At 37.9% G+C, this 26,505-nt stretch overlaps 1 long non-coding RNA gene across 1 annotated transcript; it reads right to left on the bottom strand.

The window, feature by feature from the left end:
- Positions 1–2,997: 2,997 nt before the first annotated feature.
- On the bottom strand, positions 2,998–6,299 carry LOC110937504. The gene is made up of 7 exons (XR_002590839.2): positions 6,163–6,299; positions 5,692–6,057; positions 5,036–5,389; positions 4,591–4,929; positions 4,404–4,506; positions 3,654–3,744; positions 2,998–3,258 (listed from the first exon to the last, which is right to left on the bottom strand). It is a non-coding gene; the product is annotated as an uncharacterized LOC110937504 (long non-coding RNA).
- Between the last annotated feature and the right edge of the window lie 20,206 nt (positions 6,300–26,505).

The following is a 26,505-nucleotide window of genomic DNA, read 5'->3' as shown; positions in this document are numbered from 1 at the left end:
GCTGGAGGATTCTTGACACCGTGTTTTAAGAGCAAGCATATTTCTTGACATTGTGTTTTAACAGCAAGCAGATTGCTGGAGACACTGTCAGTGTCTTCGTCTTCAACACAACCAAGTGGCTTCGTCTTCAACACACTGTCATCATCAACTTTAAAATGGTAAAACACATAAACCTTAAAACACACCGCCAACATCAACATATTCAGATGTCATTTTAAAACACAATTACATCTGTAGGTACTGCCATCAAGACGTCTGTAGGTAACCCCAATTACATCTAGAGCCCACTCTAAGATGTCAAGCATTGAGGTCCATTGAATAAAAAGAAGAACCCGATAATACAACGACTGGGTGTTTCCAAACATGTTAAAAAATTAAAACTAACGACCAATTTAAATCCAAACCGAAAATAAGAACAAAGATCTGAATCAGTTGTTAAGTCTGTGAAGTCGGTAGCGATAATGGTTAGATCTGAATCAGTAACTCTGGGACAAAAAGAACGTATGCAGGCTGAGAGAGATCGAGATGGATGAGACGAGTCGATGGAACGTATTACCAATTTCACAAAGCATGTGAGGACCAGCATGAGCATATGACCAAACGGAGAAGAATATTTGCAGGAAATATGGCTGGTTCTTTTTTGGTTGCGGTTAGGGAGAGAGAGAGAGAGAGAAAGAGGGGAAATCCCATGATTTTAGGGATTGGTTATTGATATGGCAGTTTCTTGACTGATTTAAAACACTTCCAATTACCAAAATACCCTCACTAGATTAAAAGTCTCTAATTATATACCTCAGATTTTACGAAAATGCCATCCATTTGATCTAAGCCATTAAAAACACCAATCAGATGGCCCAGATCGCTTCCTAGACTTTTTAGGAAAAACACACTTTCCGTATAACTCCTACTCTATATATATACTAGTCGTTTACCCGCGCGATGCGGCGGGAAACATATCACTTAGGTTGGTGAGTTTAGGGCTATGTACGGGGCGCTTCGGTTTTGAGCCATAACCAAAACCAAATTCGCAATGCAACGGAAAACATAACATTTTGTTAGTAATTCTAAGGGTGTGCATGAGAAGGTTCAGTTCAATTGGTTGATAACTAAAATCTAAATTTTTTTGCCTTAAAGAGTGGGTCAGCTACATGTCATTTATTTTTATTAGGGTGTGAATTTCTGAAACGACTCGAAAATACGACATGAACCTAACATGAAATTCACGGGTTTAGGTTTAGCCTAAACGGGTTGGGGTCAGTTTCAGGTTGAACTCGTTTAACACCCCCTAATTTTTATGTACATAGCTTTTATTCAAAAATAATGTTAATGTAATGATAATTTTATCATAATCAAATTTCACAATAATAATCAAATTTGATGATAATATCTATTTAATCCTGGGGGATGGGTCAACCTGACACGTACCAAAACTAACATGTTTCAACGCAGACCTATTTTGACCACCTCTACTTTTACGTCCCATCATAATCTAGAGCACGAAGATAACATAGTAGTATAGCTTTACAGAGAGTAGAGCGACTATAGTTCATGTGTCCCAATATCAAGTGGCACTTTTACATCATATGTATTTCTAATCAATAAATGGCTTACAAAATCCATTCTTATCATTTCAAAATAATCAAAACCTAAAACTTAAGTAGCACGATACAACAAATCAGATGTCACATAGTCAGTGCTTGAGTAGTCGTCAATCTTTTCCTAGGTTATTTGTTTGATAAACATTTAACAAAATACTTTGGACTCAAAAGGATAACGTAGGCCACTGTACTTTATTAAAACTTGAATGGACTTTTAAAACGGCCCGAAATCTGGGACTTAGTTCGGGCACAAAAGGGCCTGGTCCCACATAAAAGAATATATGCTATAAAACCAATACTCCATTCATCAGCTTCCGTACTGTATGATCTATGTAGAACTCCACGCGCCACATACTATGCCCTTCTAAAGCAAGAAGATTTGGGTCACAGATGATTAAGAGAAACGACGATGAGGCCACAGGTCATCATGGAGAGCCTGATGAGACTTGAGAGATGCTTTCAGAAACCTAATGTTTGGATTTGGCCGCCTAAATTTCCTAATGTAACTCAAAGTTCAAAATTTGGATTGACCGCCCAAACAATTAGACAGGCATTAGGGGTGTGCACGGGGCGGCTCGGTTAAGGTATTTCAAAAAACAATTGTTTCGACTATTTCGGTTCTGGTTAATCGGTTATGAGCATTGGGTCGGTTCGGTTTACAACCAAAAATTTTACCTAGGCAAATAAAATTAGCATAAGCTGAAAATGTTGACTTGAATTTAAGAACTCGTTATTATTTGTTTAATATTTTTCTTATTGTCCACTTCTTTTCCGGGCCTTTTATAAGCACGATTCAGAGTATGGTTGTGTTCAAAAGCTCACGGGTAGCTTGAAAATAGGTCACTCAAAATTATCTCGTTTTTAAATAAGCCTAACAAGCTCGGCTCGCTTTGAAAATGAGCTCGTAGCTCGATCGTTTGGCTTGACTAACATCACACTTTTAGATTAGCATTGTATACCTATACCATATATATATATATATATATATATATATATATATATAGGGTGGGGTTCTAGAGTGAACACTAGTGTATTTGCGAACTGCGTGAACAAATCCTGGCCATTGATCTACACACGTGTATGGCCAGGATCTCATCATCAAATCGTAAAATACACTAGTGTATTTCAACATCAAATCCTAGCCATTGATCTACACACGTGTATCGCCAGGATTAGTTCACTCAGTTCGCAAGCTACACTAGTGTTCACTCTTGAACCTAATCCTATATATATATATATATATATATATATATATATATATATATATATATATATATATATATATATACATACAAGTAATTGAATGAATAGTAATTGTCTGATAGTTCATAACATACATACATCGCAAACTTTTGTGGAAGAACTTCTTGAAAGAATCGGTATTAACTCTTGAGTTGTTAACAAATATACTAAAAAGCATGCATTCAATAATTTATGGACTACAATAACAGGACTTAAATAACAAATTAGGACTTAAATAACAAATGTAGTAAAAAATATACAATGACATGCTTATTGTATTTGATGTTTAGATATGATAAAAAAAAAAATTCAGAAAAAAAAAAAAACTAATAAAATAAAGGTACATCTAAATCATAAAACAAAGCAAATACAAAGTGTGTAATTTTTACATCCCACATTAGTCCTGACGAAGGGTCACCTACCAATACAATGAGAAAAGCCATCTTAGTAAATGTAGACATTTAATATTCAAAAAAAAAAAAAAATCTAGACATTATTGAGAAGCACGGGTTTGGCATAGTATTTTAAGCTTTGTTTTATTATTTTATTTTTGATAAAATCGAGCCATAATGCGCCTAGTTGTTTAAATCGAGCTCGAGCTCACATGTTTAGCTCGAATAAGAAATCGAGTCAACTTGAGCCAATTTCTATAGAAATCAAGATAACTTGGATCCGTTTTGCAAAAGATCCTTATCGAGTTGAGATGACTAAAGCTCTACTGTATCAGATTTCGATTTCGATACATAAAAAAAGAATGTTATACGCAAGAGAGAAATTTAAAAAGTAATTTCAGTATAGGTGTTAACTTGATACCTGACATATCTTCTGATTTCTTCTTTGTTTCATCCATAACAAATTTCTAACAATCCGCAAGACCAATAGAAAACCCAAAAGGAAGCCAAACCTGCAAAATCAAAAGAACATATTTGAAACATGATTCAAGTTCAACAACTATCTTCCACCACCATAAAAATTGTTAAAGAGGTATAAAAATCATGTTGCTAAACTAATAGATATTGGCTAATGGCCCCTAATCAACACTAATAAGATCATTACAAAAAAAAAAACGACTTAAAATGGGTCGGCCAGGTTTGACTGACTTAAAACAGGTCGGGCCAGGTTGGGCCAACTTAAAATGGGTCAGGCCATGTTGGACTGACTTAAAACGGGTAGAGCCATGCTAATATCAAAAGGTTCAAAACAAACAAAAAACATTAAAAATATGATGTGTTATTACTTTATGAAGAACCTTATTTTAGCTATTAACTATCAATAAAGATGCAGCTATATGGATTTGATGTTAAATATTAAGCCGACCTATTTAAACATGAACGGGCTCAGGTAATGTTTTATCACAATTCACAAGGGGTCCAAAAAATAGATAAATAAAAAATGGTCAACAAAGCTTTTAATGAAGGAATACTGTTCCATTCCGATTTCCATGACAATGGCCATAAGAAACAATCTTAACATTTGAATTTTCAAGCATTATAAGAGCATGTAAACGGACATAGCGAGTGGCTCCTAATAGAACCAAAAAAGCAGTTAAAACTATTTAAAAACCTTAAATAACGGAGCTGCCACTTGCACAGCACACTCTCCCCTGTTCTCTTCTTCTCCGTTTCCTAACTCAAAACAGCACCATTTCTGTAATTTGGTGGATGACCTAATTAATTACAGGCGTTAGATAAATTTAATTAAGTTTCGCATTTCATCGATCTTAATAATTAATAGAGTCCAGTAATAATACCCTTCGAGTGCTACAAGATTCAGATGATGAATCTTTCCCAGTTTCTTAACCTCCCTCGAGAAATCTTCTTGAGATTTTACAAGGCCCGAGACTATGAGCTTTTTGATGGCAACTGATCGGCAATCTCCCAGATTAGTTTGGTATATTGGGCCAAACCTTCCACGGCTGAGAGCTCGGTATACTCTTCATGTGCTCCTGTACTGAATCGATGTGCAACATCTCCAATGTGTCGATCAGAAATAGCTCCACGAGGGTTATGGTTTTCGTGCCTGTTGTTTGACCACTGCAGGCGGTCGGGATATATGGCTATGATATTCCGGAAGTGTGTATAGAACGCATCTGAAATAACGATAGGTTAACAAAAAATAAATCAATAAGCACAGACTCGACAGCGTTTAATAAAATCTTGTTGGATGGCAAAAGAAAACGCTGGTCACACTTAAACCTTCAATAAGCACAGACTCGACAACGTGTATTAAACTTTTGTAGTCCACCTTTCAGTATTTCAGTTGTTACAACGCCATCTTTTAAAAAAACATTTTCTTGATATCTTCAGCTTCTTCATTGGACAAAAAAACCATCAGTAACATATTAGAAAACACTTGTCAGTCCATGTAAAATCAATCTGGAGCAACCCCATTGTCCCCAAATATCTACATGATTCACTACTAGCAAAATTTATAACCAATCTAGCTAAATAATCATATGAAAATTACACTAAATATACCATTTGTGCCACTTAGCACTGTAACCTTTTTTAAAAAGTTGTTTCTCCTGCCTCAGTCAGTATACCTTCACCCTGTTCACAAAAAAAGAAGGAAAAACAGATAATTAGTAAAGGCGTGAAACAGAGGATACAGAGAGACAATTCCTTCAAATCAATTAGTAACATGCTAAAACAAACAAACAATGCAGCTCGATATTAATGGAGAAACTCAAAAAAGAAAACTATGCATGCAATTCTTTATGACAATCACATAATCTATAATCTATTATACAACAAAACAAAACTATAGTAAAAAACAGTAAAAATTAACCTAAACTGAAGAAACAAAATACACACAGCCTCAACAATGGCGTCAAGTTTACGCAAATGATTACCAGCAGTACACACAGCAGAGATCATAAAACCTTCAGAAACCCGAGAGCATCCATTATCTCAGATCGACTCGGCTTCCAGCCAGAACCATCTCTGAAGAAACTTCGCTACATCATCATTTGTTGAGAAATTAGAGACAGAGAAAAGCTCATCGTTGCAGATCTGACCGAAGTGATTAAATTTGAAGGAGTGAAACATGGTCATTCTACAATACTCAAAAGAACATAGTCAGTTGAGGTTGGAGAGTTGACCTTTAGTGATGGACCAAATGGATTTGCTTGATTTGGACTTTTCCTGAAACCCTAGAAGACGCCATAGTAATTGTGAAACGATCGACTCGGATTCCAGCCAGAACTAAACAACAAACCCTTGAAACAATTTATAGAATAAAAAAATAAACGATGAATCAGAAGGCACCCTCATAAAATCGCCAAAGCAAAATCACATGTGGAAAATAAAGAATCGTAACTTACCAAGATCATAAGCTCTATCAGAAGAGGAGATGGTTTCGGCGGCGCCTATGGAGAAGTGGCGACAAAAGGAATTAGGGTTGAGCTCTCTCTTTTCTCCTTATCCTCTATCTCTCTCTCTCTGCAATTGACAAAAAAGCTCAGCAAAGCAATGGTGGGGGTACGGGGAAGGTGCAGAGTAATTAGACCATGGGGTATGGTGGGGCTTGGGTTGGGGCATTGGTTGACACGTGGAAATTCAAAACTCAAGTCTTCAACCCACTTTGAAGGGGGTATGGTGGGGCTTGGGTTGGGGCTTGGGTTCAGCTTTTTTTTTAATATATATATATATATATATATATATATATATATATATATATATATATATATATATATATATATATATATTTATAACCATTCACAGCCCGCCATGTCAGTTGCTCCCCCGCCCCACTCCCGGCTTGAAAGCCAAGCCCCAAGAGGCCACGCCCCAACCCAAGCCCACCCGGGGTGGTGCCTTGGGCGTTTTCCCCCAACCCACGCCCAAACTCCCGCTCCATACCCCATGGCCTTATGGTGAAAAGACTTTTGGTATGTTTCAATCAAGAAAGTTGGCTCCACCAGACTATTCAAAATTTAAAAGAACCGCCCATTTACACAAAAGAGTGTACATGGGTGTTGAAAAGACAATTTTCAAGACTTTTATGCTTAAAATGGTTGTATAACGTGCTTGAAATGCTTATACAATGGCAAATGACTATTGTTGCCATTCCTATATGCTTATTAAAGTAGTATATATATATATATAGTAAATTACGTTTTTGGCCCTTGTGGTTATATCACTTTTACTATATTAGGCCAAAATAAGAATTTTTAACATATCTACCCCCATAGTCTCTATAACTAACCATTTTGGCCCCTAAGTCTAACCATTTTGGCTCACATGGTCTCTATAACTAACCATTTTGGCCCCCATGATCTCTAGACTTAGGGGCCAAAAATGGTTAGTTATAGAGACCATGGGAGCAGATATGTTAAAAATTCTTATTTTGGACTTATATAGTAAAAGTGGTATAACCACAGGGGCCAAAAATGTAATTTACTATATATATATATATATATATATGGGTGGGGTTTGGCTACGTCACTTTGCCTCCGCGCATCTTCGACAGGAGCGCAAATTGTTATATGGCAGCGCCTACGTCACTATGATAGCCCTTTCGTTGGGCTATCACCCGGAGACTGACCAGTGTGTAGGCAAGGCGATACAGCTGAAGCGGATGGGGATGAACACGATATCGGGAATACACGTTACCAAAAATTTCCCATGCCGGGAAGCGGTTTAAGGGGCGGACGGCCAGCCTTTCGCGCCTACGCAGCTACCGCATAGTTCGAGCTGGTATATCACCCGCGCGATCTGGAGGTGCCGGAGCATGAGCCGGACATGTAAATTCTGGAGCCACCACAGCCGCGTGGACTACCCGAGGCGCCTCAGTTCCCACGACATGTTGCGCCCGGTCCTACTCCATCATATCAGCGGCTACGTCGCGACGTTTATAGGCTGACGTATGTGGTGGAGTGGATGGCTTTCACAGTGTGAGGGGTTACCTCCACGACACTTCGTTCCACCTGCGGAATGGCATCAGTAGCAGTAGCAGGAGCAGCTGCCATAGTATTTTATCTTTTGTTATGTTTTTAGTATTGGAACCATATATATGTCTATCAAAATTATGCTTGTATTAAAACTTTTGTTTGTATGTACAAACTTATGCTTATATTGTATATCTTTTGTAACGTGACTACCCTTAGTATTTAGTAATATTATAACTTTTGTTTGTATGTACAAACTTATGCTTATATTGTATATATTATATTCAGTCATATTATATCTTTTGTTTGTATATACAAACTTATAATATTATCAGTATAACATTAACAGTATAATATATTCGAACCGTATATACGTCTATCAAAAAATTTTAACGGTATGTAATATTATCGGTATAACGTTAACGGTTATATATTTTAAGCGATTTAACATTGGAACCGGGTGACAATTTATACCACAAATACACCAAATGACCAAACAAAATTCTGAAAGGTTATATACACTGTGTATAGCTCTATACGCAACGTATATAAACTCTGTGAAAAACTGATGCCTCAAACCTTCCAGAATGACCCAAAAAAATCTGATTGCTTATATACGCTGCGTGTAGAGCTATACGCAGCGTTTATAAACCTTTTTTTTCTGTACAATGATTGTTGATAAGGCTCTAAAATCTATGGTTTATATACGCAGCGTATAGAGGTAATTACGCTGCGTGTAACTCTATACGCAGCGTAGGTAAATATAGGGTTTGTTAGAGTTTGGTGTACAAATAGGCAACATAGTAGGACAATATGCACACCCTTCTCCCTTTTTCAAACCAAGGATGTTGTTTTGCTAGAGAACGTTTGAAAGGGTACCTTTTCTACCTAAATAAGCATGTATTTAAAAACATAATGTAACATGGCAATCCTTTAATCAATCTTCAAGACAAAGAGAAATGTATTATAATTATTTACATATATTACTAAGTTAGATTAATATATGTTTTGGGTGTATTATAGTAAAGCAATCTTAGTAATGATTTTGATTTTGTTATGGTGCAAGATTAGTTAAGACAACATCTTAAGAAGTTTAAGGGAAATTTTGAGCAAAAATGATGAAAATAACCATTAACCCACACCAATTACAAAAATAGCCACCTGAAACGCATCACATGTTGTAGCGTCTCTAGAGAGGCTCTAACCTTTTCTTTAGCGTTCCTAGAGAGGCTTCAGCCATTTCCGTTTTTTTTTCGTCACAAATTTTAAATGTGAATAACTTTTACAAACGATAAACTTTTCTAAATAAAATACAGCAAATTAAAGATAATTTTATTTTCTTGAATTTGGTGTAACTTTAAAAAAAATATTATTGTATGAAAAAGTCATGCCTATTTGAAAAACGTGGTTGAAAAAAAGGTTGAATCCTCTCTAGAGACGCTATATTAGGTGATGTAGCGTCTCTAAAGACACTTTAGATGGTTATTTTCGTAATTGGTGTAGGTCAGTGACTAGTTTTGTAAATTTCCCAAATTTGAAAGTAGTTTCATGAGAATGAAAATAAATAAAATTAAAAATAAATGTTTCAGTGATAACAATCAACATAAAATAAAACATCATAAAAACTAAATTAAAAGTTATATAATAATCATAATAATAATAATAATAATAATAATAATAATAATAATAATAATAATAATAATAATAATAACAACAACAACAACAACAGCATTAATAGTAATCACAGTAGTAGTATTAATAAGAGTTAAATAGTTAGTCCATGTGTTTTGCACAAATTAACATACTTAGGTACTCATAATTTAAAATCACATTCTAGAATATTAACTTTTCATTTTGTAATGTTTGGAGGTACTAACGTTATTTGTAGATTTAAAATCACATTCTATAAGTACTTAAATATGTTATTTTGTACAAAACCACGTGGACTAACTATGTTAATACCATAGAAGTTAATACCTCCAAACATTACAAAATGAAAAGTTAATATTCTAGAAGGTGATTTTAAACTATTAGTACCTGTTAGGATCTGAGTTTGGATTGATTGTGGTTTGTGTTTGAAATTAGATGAACAAATGAAAGAGTAGTGCAGCGGAAATTATATGGAAACAAACTTTTCACAATCAAACAGAAGAAATGCTTTCAATCATACATTTTCAACAAGGAATCAAATGATTAAATTTATTTTTAAACTTTGATTACAATGCAAGTACAGAGTACTGTTCTATTTATAGGCACTTGCAAACCACAGGGCATCAAAGCTGACGTCACCATGAAAGTGACATCTAACCTCCTAACAAACTCTAACCTCTGATCTATACAAGCACCGCTATGCTAACTACTGATATTACATTTCATTACATAAACTAGTATAAACTGCTGCTGCATCCTTCCACTGCTGTAATCCCAGCAGTACCTGTAATGATCAGTAGTGCTTGAAGCATGGCAGTAGATTGAGCAGCAAAGCTTTAGTTCTTCTATCAGACTTTGTCTTGATCAGCAGTTGTAGGTCAGCAGTTTGCATGATCAACAGATAGGAGGTCAGCAGATGTTGAAACCACTTTCAAGGGGAGAGACTTGCAACCAAACATCTGCTTATTCTGAATCTACTGCTGTGATCCAGTTTTGGCTTTTATTATCTGTTCCTTTGGTAGGGTTCAATCCCAACAATCTCCCCCTAGAACAGATATTGCCAAAACTCTTCATTATTGTAGATTTTTATTGCCTCAACAACAGTTCCCTTATTTGCCCTTTGAATTGCAGTTCAAACGTTAAGGCATATGTATCATCATCATCCCTGCTAAGAGGAAGATCAAGGAGATCCTGCAAATCTTCAAGACTCAGGCCAAGAGCTTGTTCCCTTGTTAGTTTCTTCTCTTCTCCATCAGTCCTGAGCAATGTCAATACGTGGGTCTGTTTATCAGTTTTCCACTTTAGTATTTTTGAGCCTGATGGGTTTCTTGGGAGATTTTTATTTGTAGAGGAATTTGGTGATGCTGGCCTGTTCATAACTGGCTGAGCAGTACTTGCAGATTGTTCCAGTTCAGACTCTTCTTTCAACATTAACAAAATGCCCTTTTTCACAATGGCATTTCTAGTAAGTATATCTTGAACTGTTTCAGCACTCAACTGGCTTTGTCTCCTTCTTTTGTAGATGGCAGTACCAGCAGGAGCAGTGGTTCTTTTGGGTTGCAGCTTTGATAATCCTTTTGAAACCTCTGCTTTGGAGTAATCAGGTTTTTGTGGAGCTGTTGGATCTTTCTTCCTAAGCTCTTCCAACCTTTTATAGGTGGCCCTGACCCTCGCTTCTCCCCATTTAGACACAGAGTTCTTTGACCTATATTCAACAATTATCAGCTCCTCTTTCATTCTCTTCAGCTCTAAAGCCTTATCAACTTCAACCTTTTTGAATTTTTCAGGGGGAGTCTGCTTGACCTTATTCTTGATCATTTCATGAATCCTGGCTACTTCTTTTTCAAGCTCAGGAATGGTCCAGTTTCTGTACATGTGTTTCTCCCCCTTGTATGTCTTGTAGGTCATGATGTTTTCAATGTAGTCTTTTCTCAAGGACTCATCTGCCTTCTCAGAGATTTGCTGACATACATTTTTTGCAAACTGTTCCAAAGCTCTGACCTGTGTGAGTAGAAACTGATAGTTTTGTTGATACTCTCTATCAGATTTCCCTTGTTTGTTTTTTATTGAGATATCCTCTGCTTGCTTGGCCTTGATTTTCAAGTATTCTTCAATATTAGTTGGTCTGGGATATCCTTCAATCGATGGCAAGCTCGTTTTAGCAGGGTCATCCTCATAGTAGAAAGACTTAATTTCATCTCTGACTGTTATGAGTTCAAGAGGAAATTGAACACCTGCAGGAGGTAAGGGTTTTTTAAATTTGAGCTAAAGAGAGAGGAATGGGTTTTGGAATTGTGACAAGTGCTTGGGATTTTGAAGCTGTTGGTGGTGGTGATGGAGAATCATCATCTGATATGATAACCCTTCTCCTTTTTATTCTAGGAGAGGCAGATGATGTTTTGGGTGGAACAATGGAGGTGATTTGAGTGGCAGTGGTTTGTGACTGACTAACAGTTGTTGAAATAACAGTTGTTGAAACAACTGGTGTTTCAACCGCTGTTGTCATTCCAACAGATGTTTTAACATCTGCTGTCTTCTACTTTGGGGCAGGAACTGATGGTGGTGGTAAGGCAGTGGTAGTGGTGTGTGTTGAAGTGGTGTGTGTTGAAGTGGGAGCAGTTGTTGTAACAACTGAGGTACCAGCAGATGTTGATACAACAGGAGTTTCAGCAACTGTTTGGATGGAGGTTTGATGTTGGTGGCTTTTGGACAGTGGTTTTGGAGTATGCTTTGGAAGACTGGATGGTGTGGATTTGGGTTTCCTTACTTTTTTAGTAAGATTTCATTTAGGAGCAGGATTTTGAACATCCTTTTCACCAGAACAACCCTGCGCATTCAGCTTCATGAAAGCTTTCTTCTCCTCATTCCACCTTGACAAGGCCTTTGCCACTCTATCCCTTTTTACACTTATGACAGCATCATCAAGTGCATTCTGGGTAACATCAACCTTCTTACTACCATCTGGCAAGGGAATTTCTCTGAGCATTGCACCTGTTACTGTATCAAGATATAGCCCATTATCAATCCCTTTCTTTATCCACTCCTTAACTTTCTCCCCCTTTTTGGCATTATCTGCATGGAGTTCATCAATGTAAAGCACAGTTGGAGGAGCAGTTCCAGTTGTTGTCAACAAATGGGCCTTGAGAGCCAAGATGTCATCTTTAGTATCCTTGAACCTAGACCCCATTACAGTTTTGAGATCTTGAACATGTTTTGCATGTTGCTGTTCAGCCAGTTGATGCTGTTGTTGGAGAAAAGGTTGAAAAAGGTTCCAGAGCTCATTTGTAAGATCTGCAGGTGGTGGAGCAGGTGTTTGAGGTGGAACAGCAGTGGATGGTACCTTTTGAACTGTTAACAATTGTTGCAGCATTTCTTTAATTTCTTCAACAGATGCGTCCAGTTTTTCAACACGTTTCGTTAATTCCTGGTACTTTAAACCATCACCCAAGTAAATGGGTTCATCTGATTTCCCACTAGCAGTGGTTTTATCAGATGTTGAGGTAGGGAGTGTACTCCAAACATCAACAACTGATGCCCCTTTTTCTTGGTACTGGGGTCTTCTTCCTTCAACACTTGATAATCTTTTAATGTTCCCAGTGGTTAATACAAACTCACTAGCAGGTAACAGAGGTGTTATAGAAGGAATTTCCTCCAAGGAAGTCTTATGGATGTAACCACTGTCCAAGTGTAAACCTGTAGGTTCAACCCCTGTAGTGGTTGCTTCACTTGGAATACCACCAAGAGTTACTTGTAACTCAAGGGGTGTAACCTCCTCAGGCTGTGTTGGTGGGTTAGCAAAGATTGATACATCAAGCCCAGTCTCATGTTGAGGTATATTCTCATGAACAGGTGAGTGAGAAGGACTGGTTTGTGCTAGGTTCAAATCAATTGCATCCAACAGCAGTTTGGTGTTTGGTGGAATTGGGGATGTGAAGGCAGGTTTAGAAAGCGGAATTGCCCCGGGTATTGGGCTGTGGAGGATGGAAACGAGTGCTTCCAGAGCCTCATGGTGTGGTGACCTGTGTTGTACAACCTGTTCTTTTTGTGAAGAGACAGGAGGAGTGTTGGCTATGGGTTGAGATATTTTTGCCAACTGCTGTAAGGAAGTAGCAGCAGTGGTTTGTTGTGACTTTTGTGCAGTCACAGGCAGTTGCTCTGGTATCTCATCCTCCAGAGTTGCCTTTTTGATGGGTTTGGGGGGTTTTTGATTTTTCTTTTTCTATGGCTTTTTGGTGATTTTAGGTGTGGGTTTCAAGGCAGTTGTTTGGCTACCATGATCACCTTAAGCAGTGGGCTCAGCAGCAGATACCTGAGGAGCAGTGTTTTCTGCTAAAATCTGCTTAGGCACCTCTGCTTGTGTTTTGCAATGTGTTGACATTCTTGTAAAGGTTTCAGTCGTTAAGCTTTTTATTTGAAAAGAGTCACCTTGATTTATTACCGCAATATCACTCTTACTGAATTTTTTCTCAAAATAATAGCTTAAAAATCTCGAAAACAGTAAGAATTATTTTATTTCAACATTTTTAACCAAATCATTGAAGATTACCTTGGAATAGTTAAAATTTTCTCCTTGTAAAATAGCATATCCCAAGTTTTGAATCTTTAGTGGTATTTCATTAAAAGAAGTGGTTTTATTTGAAACACATACTAGGAGGGTATGGAATAAAAATCTTGTTGCAGGAGGGAAGAATCCTTTTTCTAAGGTATCCCTCTTCATCATTGTGTCTGTATACCCTCACTCAATGAAGTCAATTTTTAACTCGTTTTTAGGGAAAGAATCTGTACCTTCCTGATCAGCGAGCTGAAAGACCTCAGATATGGATTGCGGTGTTATTCGGACTGCTTTCTTCTGTAGAGTAGAGTTAATGGCTATGACATCTTCTCCTTGTTTTTCATGGATACAATTTTTCCAAAACTCTCTCTGAGTTTGCAGGTAAATGGGTGCATCAGCGGTCAACAAAGTTTTGTACTTTGAAGCATTGATCATGTCGAGGATGGAATCAAATGTATCGATGTTACCGGGTTTTGTGAGAAGACCTAGTAGATTATGAGATGGTTTGTGTGGGATTTCGGTGGAGGTAGCCTTTTTAGAGGCCCCTTTGGAAGATTTTGCGGATGATTTCGATTTAGACATTTTGAAGATGAGAATCGAAGATGAAAATGTGAAGAAAATTGATGGAATGTGATGGAAACTGCTTTGAGAAGAGAACTTTTGAGAATTCAATTTGACAGTGAAACCCTGTTTGGGTTTTGAAAGGGGGTTTTATGGATGAAAAGTGAATGCTGACGTGGCAGCAGTTACAAAAGGTCTGACCACTAAGTACTGTCCGCATGCCATCCCCTGGTGAAGTGAAGGACAATACTTTTGAACAGTACAGTTTGTGAAAACAACTGGTGAAAACAGTAGTTGTAATGATAATGGAGTACAGTGGATGCTTTTCACTATTAGTAGATAGATCAGCAGTGGATACAACACTGATTATGACCATTAGTGGTTAACAAAAGAAAATGAGAGCACGGGATGACTTTCAGTAGTGGACAGACTTTTTGTAGTAGCACAGACTTTTGAACCCATCAGTGGTTATGGCAGACTTTTAGGAATTTAATGAAAAATTCATTTTAGCTATTTTTAAGGATGGATTTTTGATTTTCTGAAAACATTTTAAGGCTTTTATTCATAGAAAAACAGGATTTTGCTTGTTATTCCATGTTGAGCATGCCAATCCTAGAGATCAAGCTTTCAAAGGTGGATGTGTCTAATGCTTTGGTTAGCACATCTGCCAGCTGATCCTTAGTTGGAACATGATGCAGAGAAATCAAACCTTTTTCATAGCAATCCCTCACAAAGTGATGTCTGATGTCGATGTGTTTGGTGGTTGAGTGGGAAACTGGATTTTTGATGATATTTTCTACTGCCTGGCTGTCCAACATGAGTGGTGTCTTCAAGGCAGTGATACCAAAATCCAGTAACTGATTCTGAAGCCACAGCAGTTGGGCTGTATAGCTTGCAGCAGCTATATATTCTGCCTCAGCAGTGGATGTGGAAACAGCTGCTTGCTTTTTGCTTTGCCAAGACACTAAGCAGTTGCCTAGGAATTAGCACCCTCCTGAAGTGGACTTCCTTGTTTTATCACATCCAGCAAAGTCACTATCTGAGAAACCTGAAAGCTCAATTTTACCATCAGCTGGATACCAGATACCAAGTGTGGGAGCACCTTTGAGGTATCTGAATATCCTTTTTACAGCAATAAGGTTTGACTTTCTAGGGGCTGATTGGGATCTTGCACAGACACATGTTGCAAACATGATATCTAGTCTAGATGCAGTTAGGTATAATAAAGACCCAATCATGCTTTTATATAAGGTCTGATCAACCAAATCATCCTTTTCTTCAGACATGACCAATTTATTTGTGGCAATGGGTGTACTACATGGCTTACAATCATCCATATCAAATTTCTTTAAAAGTTCTTTGGCATATTTGCCTTGATGGATGAAAGTACCATTTTGCAACTGCCTTACTTGGAGACCAAGAAAGCACTGGAGTTCACCCATTGCACTCGTTTCAAACTCAGCTGTCATGAGTTGTCTGAACTCTTCACACATTTTATCACATGTGCTTCCAAAAATGATGTCATCCACATAAATCAGGACAATCATCAAATCTTTTCCTCTCCATTTTAAAAACAGTGTTTTATCAATCCTGCCTCTGGTGAAACCAATGGAAAGTAAAAAGGTGGAAAGAGTTTCATACCAGGCTCTTGGTGCTTGTTTCAAGCCATATAAAGCTTTATTTAGCTTATAGACATGATCTGGATAAAATGGATCCTCAAAACCTGGAGGTTGACAAACATAAACCTCCTCTTGAATCTTACCATAGAGGAATGCACATTTGATATCAATTTAATACACCTTGATGTTGTGGTTGACAGCAAAGGCCAGAAAGAGTCTGATTGCTTCAAGTCTTGCTACAGGAGCAAAGGTTTCATCATAATCAATACCCTCTTCTTGTCTGTAACCTTGAACCACAAGCCTGGCTTTATTTTCCTCTGGCAGTGGTACAAGCTCCCATACTAGTTGTCTTCTGAACTGTTGGAGCTCCTCTTGCATGGCTTCTACCCAGCTGTTGTCTTTCAGTGCCTCTTGGTACTTGACTGGCTGATGGAGTGATAGGAAGCCAGCAAAAAGACAAATGTTTTGGGATTGCTTTCTTGTAAGCACCCCTTCATTGATGTTGCCAATGATTTGATCTGGTGGATGAGATTTCAAGAAGATGAGCTCTTCTTGGTATGGAACAATGGCGTTTTGAGGTGAGGGCTGCAGATATGTATCATCTGAGCTAACCACTGCTGGTGACTTTGATGACCCAGCAGTGGCTTCAAAAGGTGGTGGCATTGGTGGTAAAGGTGTGAACGACTGCTGACTTTGATCCACTGTTTGAGGACTTTTGTCAGCAGTGTTTGATGAGATAGAAGCAGGGGTTAAGGGGCTACTTTGGTTAACAACTATTGAGGTAGCAGTGGTAGAGCTTTGACAGTTGTTTTGAACACCTGATGCTCTTCCCTTTGAAGCAGACCTTTGAGGAATGATGATCTCATATCCATAGTCTGGTGATGAATCCTCTGATGACCCTGCACTGTTAGTCTTGACAACAATATTTTCAAAGGTGAATTTATCAAGATCAAACAAATCAGCAGGATTTGATGGGATTTTCATTGATGAAAGTTCATTAAACTTTACATTCAAAGTCTTTTCCACTGCCTTGGTCCGTGTATTAAACACTTTGTAGGCCTTAGCAGTGGTTGAGTATCCCAGGTGATAACCACAATCTACTTTGGCTGCAAATTTTGAGATGGAATCTTTTAAGTTCAAGATAAAACATGGGCAGCCAAATACTTTAAAGTAAGAGATCAATGGTTTGATTTTATACAGAATTTCATAAGCAGTCTTTTTGTGCCTGGGGTTGATTAAAACTCTGTTTTGGACATAGCAAGCAGTATTTACTGCCTCTGCCCAAAAAGTTAATGGCAAACCTGAATCTGCAAGCATAGTTCTGGCAGCCTCAATTAATGTTCTGTTTTTCCTTTCAACAACCCCATTTTGCTCTGGTGTTCTAGGGATGCTGTACTGCCTTACAATCCCTTTCTTCACACAGAAGGCATCCAACTCCTTATTTTTGAATTCTGTGCCATTGTCACTCCTGAAGACTTTTACTGGAAGGTCAAATTGCTTTTCAACCTGTGTCACAAAGTCTTGCAAAATGCCTGTAGTTTCATCTTTTGAGTGCAAAAAGAAAGTCCATGTAAACCTAGAAAAGTCATCAATAATAACCAGACAATATCTCTTCTTTTTGAGACTCATGACTTGAACTGGGCCAAACAAATCCATGTACAACATTTGTAAACACTAGGTTGTTTTGGACTCTTCAATGGACTTGAAAGAGCTTTTGTGCTGTTTTCCTTTTAAATAGGAAATGCAGTGCTCAGGACATGAAAAAATTTTTTGTGGTAGTCCTCTTACAAGGCCCTTTTTTGAGATTTCAGTGATGGTTTTGAGATTTGTGTGCCCTAGTCTTCTGTGCCAAAGCTCTGTCTCTTTGTTAGAGGCAGCTGAGAACAGACACGCATCAGCTCTAGGGCACTCTCTTGACATGTCAACAACATAAACATTGCCACTTCTTTGAGCAACAAGTTTAGTTGTGCCTTTCTTGATTATTGCTTCAATCTTACTAACCATTTCTGGTCCAACAATCCTACAACAATCCTTTGTGAAGAATGAGCCAAACCCTTTATCACTCATTTGAGACACACTTAGGAGGTTGAATTTTAGATTGTCTATAAGATTGACATTTTCAAATTTTACATTTCCAGAATTTACTGTACCGGACCCCAGAACTTTTCCTTTACTATTATTAACAAAGGATATATCACCCCCTCCATGAGTTTTAAAATCTTGAAGAAGGGCTTTACATCCTGTCATGTGCCTGGAGCCTCCACTATCTACATAACAAAGACTATCTAAGCATGCAGAAGCTCCCTGCACATGAAGTAAAAGGATTAGTTCATAAAAGTCTCCAAAGCCAACAGGGCTTTGGATGGGGTCTCAACAGTGTCTGGGATGGAAGCAGTTGTATGGACAGTGGTTAGCTCAGGGGTTTGAACATTTTTGGGAATGTTTTTCTCTAACCACTGTTTGGGGTCTTGACCCATCATCTGTTGATAATCGAAAGGATGCCTGTTCACTCTTGGTTTAGAGGGCTTTTTGTAAGCCTCATAAACGTGTGGAATCCTTTGGTATGATGCCTTTTCCTTGCCTTTTCTGAAATGATTGGCTGGAGGGGCATCAGTCACTTGTACATCCCTTTGAACAGAAGTTTGGTTCAGCTGTTTTGTGACAGCAGTTTGGACAGGGACAAACGGTGGTTGTTTCTTGGTGAACTTAACAGATGATGCTGATGAACTTAAGGATGTTTTTGCTGTGTACTCTTTCTTCTTTTCATCAAAGTTCTTGAGATACACACAATCCTTAGTTTTGTGGTTATTTTTACCACAGATGGTGCAGCTTTCAACAGGAGCAATGACATTTGTTTTGTTTAGATCATGTGCTTTTAGATGAAAACAATCTTTTGTTAGATGATTCTTCTTTTCGCAGAAATCACAAAACAGGTTTTTAATTTTTTCTCTTTTCTTCCTTTTCTCAGATTCCTTTGCAATAGAGTTTTGAACCACTATTGGGATATCTTTGATAGGAATGACTCTTGCTTTTGGAGCTTTTACACCATCAGTGGTTGTGAAATCCATTGGTTCGAAATTTTCCAGGATATCACACTCATCAGACCATGTTGGTTTAAACTGGTATTTCTCAATTTCCTCAAAAGTTGAGGATCCCACAGATCTTTCCAGAGTAATTTTGTTACCAAGTTTATCAGTTATTTTAACTTCTTGGCCACTTTTGTTGGTTGGTATGATTTCAGGAGAAACAGCTTGTATTGCAGCAGTGCTTACAATATCATCATATTTTCTATGACCTATACCAAACTTGACATTGCTTTTAAGTTGTTTCTCAAGCATAACCTCATACCCTTTGCAGGATTCTACCCATCTTTCACAAGTGATCTGGGTAGACTCTAACTCCTTTTTGCAAACTTGGTATTTTTCTACCATAGTTTGGAGTTGAGTTTTGGTTACGCTTTGTTCTTCTTTTAAGCTGCTGATCTCCTTATCCTTTTCAACCAATTTGTTTCTAAGTTCTTTAACTGACTTTTCAAATTTGACCTTATCAGATAGGATTTTATTTCTAAGGTTTTCATTTACCTCTTTGATGTTAGCAAATGCAATAATACATTTGTCTGAACATAGTTTTTCAAGAACTTGAGGTGATACCTTAGCAGCAGCCATCATGGCACAATCACATTGATGATCATTATCTTCATCAGCTCTTCCTTCTTCTTCACCAGCTTTCTTCAAATCTTCTTCCTCTTTGTCATCTTGTGACCAAAGGTCGGTCAGTGGTTCAATCAGGGTTTCTGAATTTTCTCCCAGCAGTAGTTCACCAGCAACTGCTGTAACCACTGCTTCAGCAACTTCATCCACTGTTTCAGCACTTAGCTGTTCACCTTCAGTTTCAACCCCTTCTGGTATTGACTCTAATGCCATCAAACAAAATTCATCATTAAAATTATCATTAGTAGCATAGAGAGCAAAATTTTCATCATTAAGATCTTCAGGCATGCTGCTCCAATCAACAAAGCCTTGTGTAAAGAAGCTTTGCTGATCTGGTGGTGTAGCTGTTGGAGCAGCTTATTGGGGTGCAGCAGGTTGCACTTGTGCCTGAGGGACAGGGGCTTGAACATACTGAATTTGTGGAACAGTGGTTTGAACATAATGCACAGTCACAGGGGTTGCAGCATAATGAGCAGTGTTAACATGTGCTGCAGGGGCATATTGGGTATAGTGCACAGTGTTTTGTTGTTGTGGTCTAGGATTTGAGCCAGGGTGAGTAACTATGGGACCAGTAGTTTGACTCCTGCATTCCCTAGCAAAATGACCTAGCCTATTACACTTGTAACACTTGATTTTCGACTTATCCAACCCAACCCTCAAATTTCCATGAAGCCCTGGAAATTTTCTCCCTGTTCTTTTGTAGAACTTGCTTGTTCTTACACTAAGCAAGGCCAATTGATGCAAAATGTCCATTTCTTCTAAGTCAGTTGGATCAAAATGCTGCAAATCATTTAGTTCAAAGCATAAGTTATCTGGCATCTGGTTTTCAGCATTTGCAGTGAAAGCATAATTTGTAGAGTGAGAATCAGAGTTATTAAAATTATCCCCAGCAGTTATGTCAATAAAGTGATCATAACTCTGATCCTTACTGCTGCTACCAGATTCTTCCTGACCAAAAAGAGCTGTGCTGCCAAATGAATAGTCATCAGCAACCTTTCCAGACTCTTGCAATCTCCTTTTCTGGTTTAACTCCCTTTCATAAGTTAGGAGTCTACCGTGGAGTTGAGTCAGGGTCAGATCTTTAAACTCAGCAGAGTTTCTGGTGACAAAAGCAATTGTGTCCCATTTTTCAGGCAGTGATCTAAGGAACCTGCTATTTTGGGTTGCATTTGGAAATGTAACCTTAACAAGCCTTAGTTCACTGATGAGACAACTAAAACGTTCAAATTGTTGGGTTAGTGACTCCCCTTTGATGTGACAAAACGTTTCATACTGCTGATTCAGAATTTCCCTATTGTTTTCGATAACCTCCTCCGTTCCTCCGAACTGTTCCTTTAATGCATCCCACAATTCTTTTGCACTGTTACAATGTAACAATCCAGCATAGATTTCCTTAGGGAGTGCAGAGGCTATGATGCTAAATGCTTTGGCGTCCAGTTCAAACTTCTGAAAATCCAATTCAGTGTAATTTTCAGTTGGTTTAGGAACGGACTTTTTGGCGTCCTCTGCGCTTGGCACCATAGGAACATGAGGACCGAAAACGACAGACCTCCAACATCCAGTGTTTTGTTGAGCGAGGATGTGACACATCGTTCGCTCTCAGATGTTGTACTCATTTCTTTTCAGCATAGGTGGTTTAAACAAAGAGCCAATGTTGTTTTTATCATCTTGTGATTGCGACATCTTTCTGGTTGTTTTACAGGTATTGATCAATCAACTTTATCGGTGATTAACCCTTACTCTGTTTTTCAACACAACAAACAAACTATCAGTATCAACAATTTTGAGCTGAACTATTTACGTCAAAATGATTGTTAAATCAAATTTGTCTGTCCTCGCTCTGATACCAATTGTTAGGATCCGAGTTTGGATTGATTGTGATTTGTGTTTGAAATTAGATGAACACATGAAAGAGTAGTTGTCACGGCCCCCGACCCGGTTTGGCCTGTTTCAGGAGCCGCGGGACAGGAATCCCGTGGTATTTAATTTAGGCGACAGCGGAAGTCTTTTTAAAACAGGATCTTTTAATAATTTAAACTGCTCGTTTCATAACTTAGGGATAAATTCCCAAAATTTACAATACTGTGATTTCTCAGGGAAATCTTTATTTTCATAACATGTTCATTTATTTATTTACATTGAGCCACTTTTCTAAGCTGGGAGTGCTCCACGGCACTTTTCTTTGCTCATACCAGATCACCTGAAACATGTTTGAAAAAGGTTTTGTCAGCGGGGAAATACTGAGTGAATCATTCAGTTTACTGAAAACGACACATTTGTTATAATCTACAGTATTAAGGGGAATTACAATGTTTCTGATATCAAACCAACTACCCACAGTATTTGTCATTCGACCATCCATTGGCTAGCCCATTTGTCCAATGGTGTCTGTGATGTGGTCAGATCACCCCTTGGCCACCCGTTTGTCCAAGTGTGACGGGAAATAAGTAATGTATACAAAACCCCACATACCGGCTGTAATTTGGTGATTACATAGACTTAATCCCTGTAATTATAACTTTGGAAAATAACTTGGAGTTTTGTAAAACAGTTGACTCACAAACTGTGAGAAAAGAGTTTATAAAAGAAGAATGACTCACATTGCAGATTTATGAGCAGAGTATAAGCTTTACTGATTAGCCTTTTAACCTAATTTAAATAACAATGCACACACAAACGGGATTAGTAACTAATTCAGCAGTTACGTCAATTCACGAGATTAAACCCTCACAACTATTATCAAGCGCGACACTTAACAATTCAATGGATTCACAACGAATGACAGAGCATAGTCCGAATTCGAACATCACTCAAACATTCAAGTTGAAATCACAATGAATAACAAAGTACAAGCTCAATTTGAGCAGCACTCGGACAATCGTTGGATAGTTATAATCGATCGGACGTTGAATCGTAATAGCGATCGAGTTATTACCCTGATTGCGGCAGCACCTCGTGATCGTGTGTGTGTTTATTGTGATATAACAGTGATATCTCGACGTACACAGAAGCTATTTACGTCGTTCTAAGTCCCCTGTGCAAGTCCCAAGGTCGGCTATTTATAGCCAAAATTTGGCCTTGCTACGGACCGTAAGCCTGATCCCTTACGGTCCATAAGGGATACCTATAGGTCCTAGACTTGCCATGCACGGGAGTAGCTTGCATGAATCAACAAAATTAGCCAATCAGCTTTAAGCAACGTAATTTTTTAGATAATTATCAACTAGGGTTTGCCCCCCTCGAGTTTTAGGGGCCCTGATCCCGATTCCGATCATTCTGAAAATTTTAGGGTTAGTGCAGAATTACTTGGGTGTCTCAGTTAGGGTTTTCTTATTGACTAATTACTGTCCTAATTATTGATTTTAGTGGTAGTTGTTACATCCTCCCCACCTTGAGAAAAATCTCGTCCTCGAGATTTACTGAAATAGATGAGGGTACTTTCGCTTCATCTCTGATTCTAGTTCCCAACTATATTCTGGTCCTCTCTTGGATTCCCATTTGACTTTTACTAGCACTAGTCGTTTGTGTTTGAGAAACTTGATTTTCCGGTCTTCTATTTGTAAGGGTTTCTCTACGAATTTCAGCTTTTCATTTACCTCTATATCTTGAAGAGGTACTACCAGGGATTCGTCTGATAAACATTTCTTGAGATTGGATACATGAAACATATCATGTACTCCAGCTAACTCTTCTGGTAGTTGTAACCGATAAGCTACTGGTCCTATTCGTTGGATCACTGGGAATGGTCCAACATATCTGGGACTCAGTTTTCCTTTCTTACCGAATCGTACTACTCCTTTCCAAGGAGATACTTTTAATAGTACTTTGTCTCCGACTTGGAATTCTAACGGCTTGCGGCGATTGTCTGCATAGCTCTTCTGACGATCTCTAGCAGTCTTTAGTCTTTCCTTGATTTGCGATATTTTGTCAGTAGTTTCTTGCACAATCTCTAGGCCTGATAACTGACTTTCTCCTATCTCTGCCCAACAAACGGGAGTTCTGCACTTGCGTCCATACAGTGCTTTGAATGGAGCAGCTTCGATGCTCGAATGATAACTATTGTTATAGGAGAATTCAATTAATGGTAAATGGCTATCCCAATTACCACCAAAGTCAATTACACATGCTCGGAGCATGTCTTCCAGGGTTTGTATCGTCCTTTCACTTTGTCCGTCCGTTTGAGGATGATATGCGGTACTTAAATTAAGTCGAGTTCCCATTGCTTCTTGGAAACTTGTCCAGAAACGGGAAGTAAAACGACTATCTCTATCCGATACAATGGAGAGTGGGACTCCATGTAAGGATACTACTTCATCTACATACAACTTGGCTAACCTTTCCATGCTAAAGGTTTCCTTTATTGGTAGAAAATGAGCTGATTTGGTTAATCGATCCATAATTACCCAAATAGCATCATTACCTTTTCTGGTTTTGGGTAACTTAGTAACAAAATCCATTGTTATGAGTTCCCATTTCCATACAGGCATTTCTAATTGTTGTAGTAGTCCTGAAGGTTTCTGATGTTCGGCTTTAACTTGTGAACAGGTTAGACACTTAGATACGTATTCGGCTATATCCTTTTTCATTCCTATCCACCAAAAATTATTTCTTAAATCTTGGTACATCTTATTATTTCCTGGATGTACAGTATACCTAGATTTATGAGATTCTTCTAAAATCTTATTTCTTAATTCTTCTTGCTTAGGTACCCAAATTCGTTTCTTGTGGAATCTCCAAATTCCATCTTTTCCTTGTTCTAATTCCTTTAGGTAACCTTTCATTCCTTCGGCATCGTCCTTGATTGCCGTTTCTTGAATTTTCTTTATTTGTTCCATTAAATCTAATTGTAGATTTAACCTAAGAGCACGGACTCGCTTTTGCTTTTCATGATATTTACGACTTAAGGCGTCTGCGACTACGTTTGCCTTTCCTTCGTGATACTGAATATCACAGTCGTAATCACTTAAGATTTCCATCCACCTTCTTTGCCTCATATTTAACTCTTTTTGCCCAAATATATACCTTAAACTCTTATGGTCCGTATAGATAGTAAACTTACTTCCATACAGATAATGTCTCCAAATTTTAAGAGCAAAAATTATAGCTCCTAATTCTAGGTCATGAGTCGTATAATTTTCTTCGTGCTTTTTCAATTGCCTAGAGGCATACGCAATTACCTTTTTGCGTTGCATCAACACACATCCATATCCTAATTTTGAAGCATCACAATATACTTCAAAATCCTCAGTTCCTTCGGGTAAAGCTAAAATTGGAGCATTCGTTAATTTGTGCTTTAGAATCCTAAAAGCTTCCTCTTGTCTAGATCCCCCATTCAAACTTAACGGCTTTACAGGTTAGCTTAGTTAAAGGTACAACTATCCTAGAGAAATCTTTAATAAATCGTCTATAATATCCAGCTAATCCTAGAAAACTTCTAACTTCCATAACCGTTCGTGGGGCTTTCCAATTCGTGATTGCTTCTATTTTAGCAGGATCTACGTGAATTCCTTCGTGATTTACCATATGACCTAAAAATTGCACTTCTTGTAGCCAGAATTCGCACTTCGAGAATTTGGCATAAAGCTTTTCCTTTCTTAACAATGTTAAGAGTGCATGCAAGTGCTCACAATGTTCCTCCTGACTTTTGGAATAAATGAGTATATCGTCAATGAACACGATTACAAATTTATCCAAGTATGGTTTACAGATCCTATTCATCATGTCCATAAATGCAGCTGAAGCATTTGTTAATCCAAAGGGCATGACTGTAAACTCATAATGACCATACCTAGTTCTGAAAGCAGTTTTAGGTATGTCCTCCTCTTGCACTTTCAGTTGGTGATATCCAGATCTTAAATCTATCTTAGAGAAATACCTAGCTCCTTGCAATTGATCAAAAAGATCATCAATCCTAGGTAATGGGTATCGGTTCTTAATTGTGACTTTATTCAATTCCCTATAATCGATACACATTCTCATCGATCCATCTTTCTTTTTCACAAACAACACTGGTGCACCCTAAGGGGATGAACTAGGTTGTATAAATCCTTTGCTTAGTAATTCATCTAATTGCTTTTTCAATTCTAACATTTCAGTAGGTGCTAATCGATAAGGTGTCTTAGCTATTGGTGTAGTACCTGGAATTAAATGAATTCTAAACTCTACTTCCCTATCAGGTGGTAAACCAGGTAATTCTTCTGGAAAAACATCTGGGTATTCTGAAACTATAGGGATGTCCTGGAGTTCCTTACTTTTAGTGTTAATGATTACAGAAATCATATACACCATTTCTTGTTTCCTTGAATAACTAGCCAATTTCATTACTGAAATGAATTTCAGTGGCTTTCGAGGTCTATCTCCTGAAATTAGAATTACTTTTCCTGTGGGGGTACGGATTTCTACGGAATTCTTATCACACAGGATTCGAGCACGGTTGGCTATTAACCAATCCATTCCTAATACCACATCGAATCCGGCTAAATTCATAGGTAACAGGTTTGCAGAAAACTTATGACCTAACAATTCTATCTTTACTTCTTGCAAAACCTTGTCTATGTTGACAGAATTTCCATCTGCCATTTCAACAGTAAAGATCTGCCTAAGGGTATTTAGAGGTAAGTTAAGAGCTTGACAGAATGCATTATTAATGAAACTTTGGTTTGCACCAGAATCAAATAATACTTTT

This window comes from Helianthus annuus, chromosome 1 (genome assembly GCF_002127325.2).
Source record: "Helianthus annuus cultivar XRQ/B chromosome 1, HanXRQr2.0-SUNRISE, whole genome shotgun sequence".
NCBI lineage: Eukaryota > Viridiplantae > Streptophyta > Magnoliopsida > Asterales > Asteraceae > Helianthus > Helianthus annuus.
Note: the sequence above shows the minus strand (reverse complement) of the source record. Positions and strands in the feature narration are given on the sequence as shown.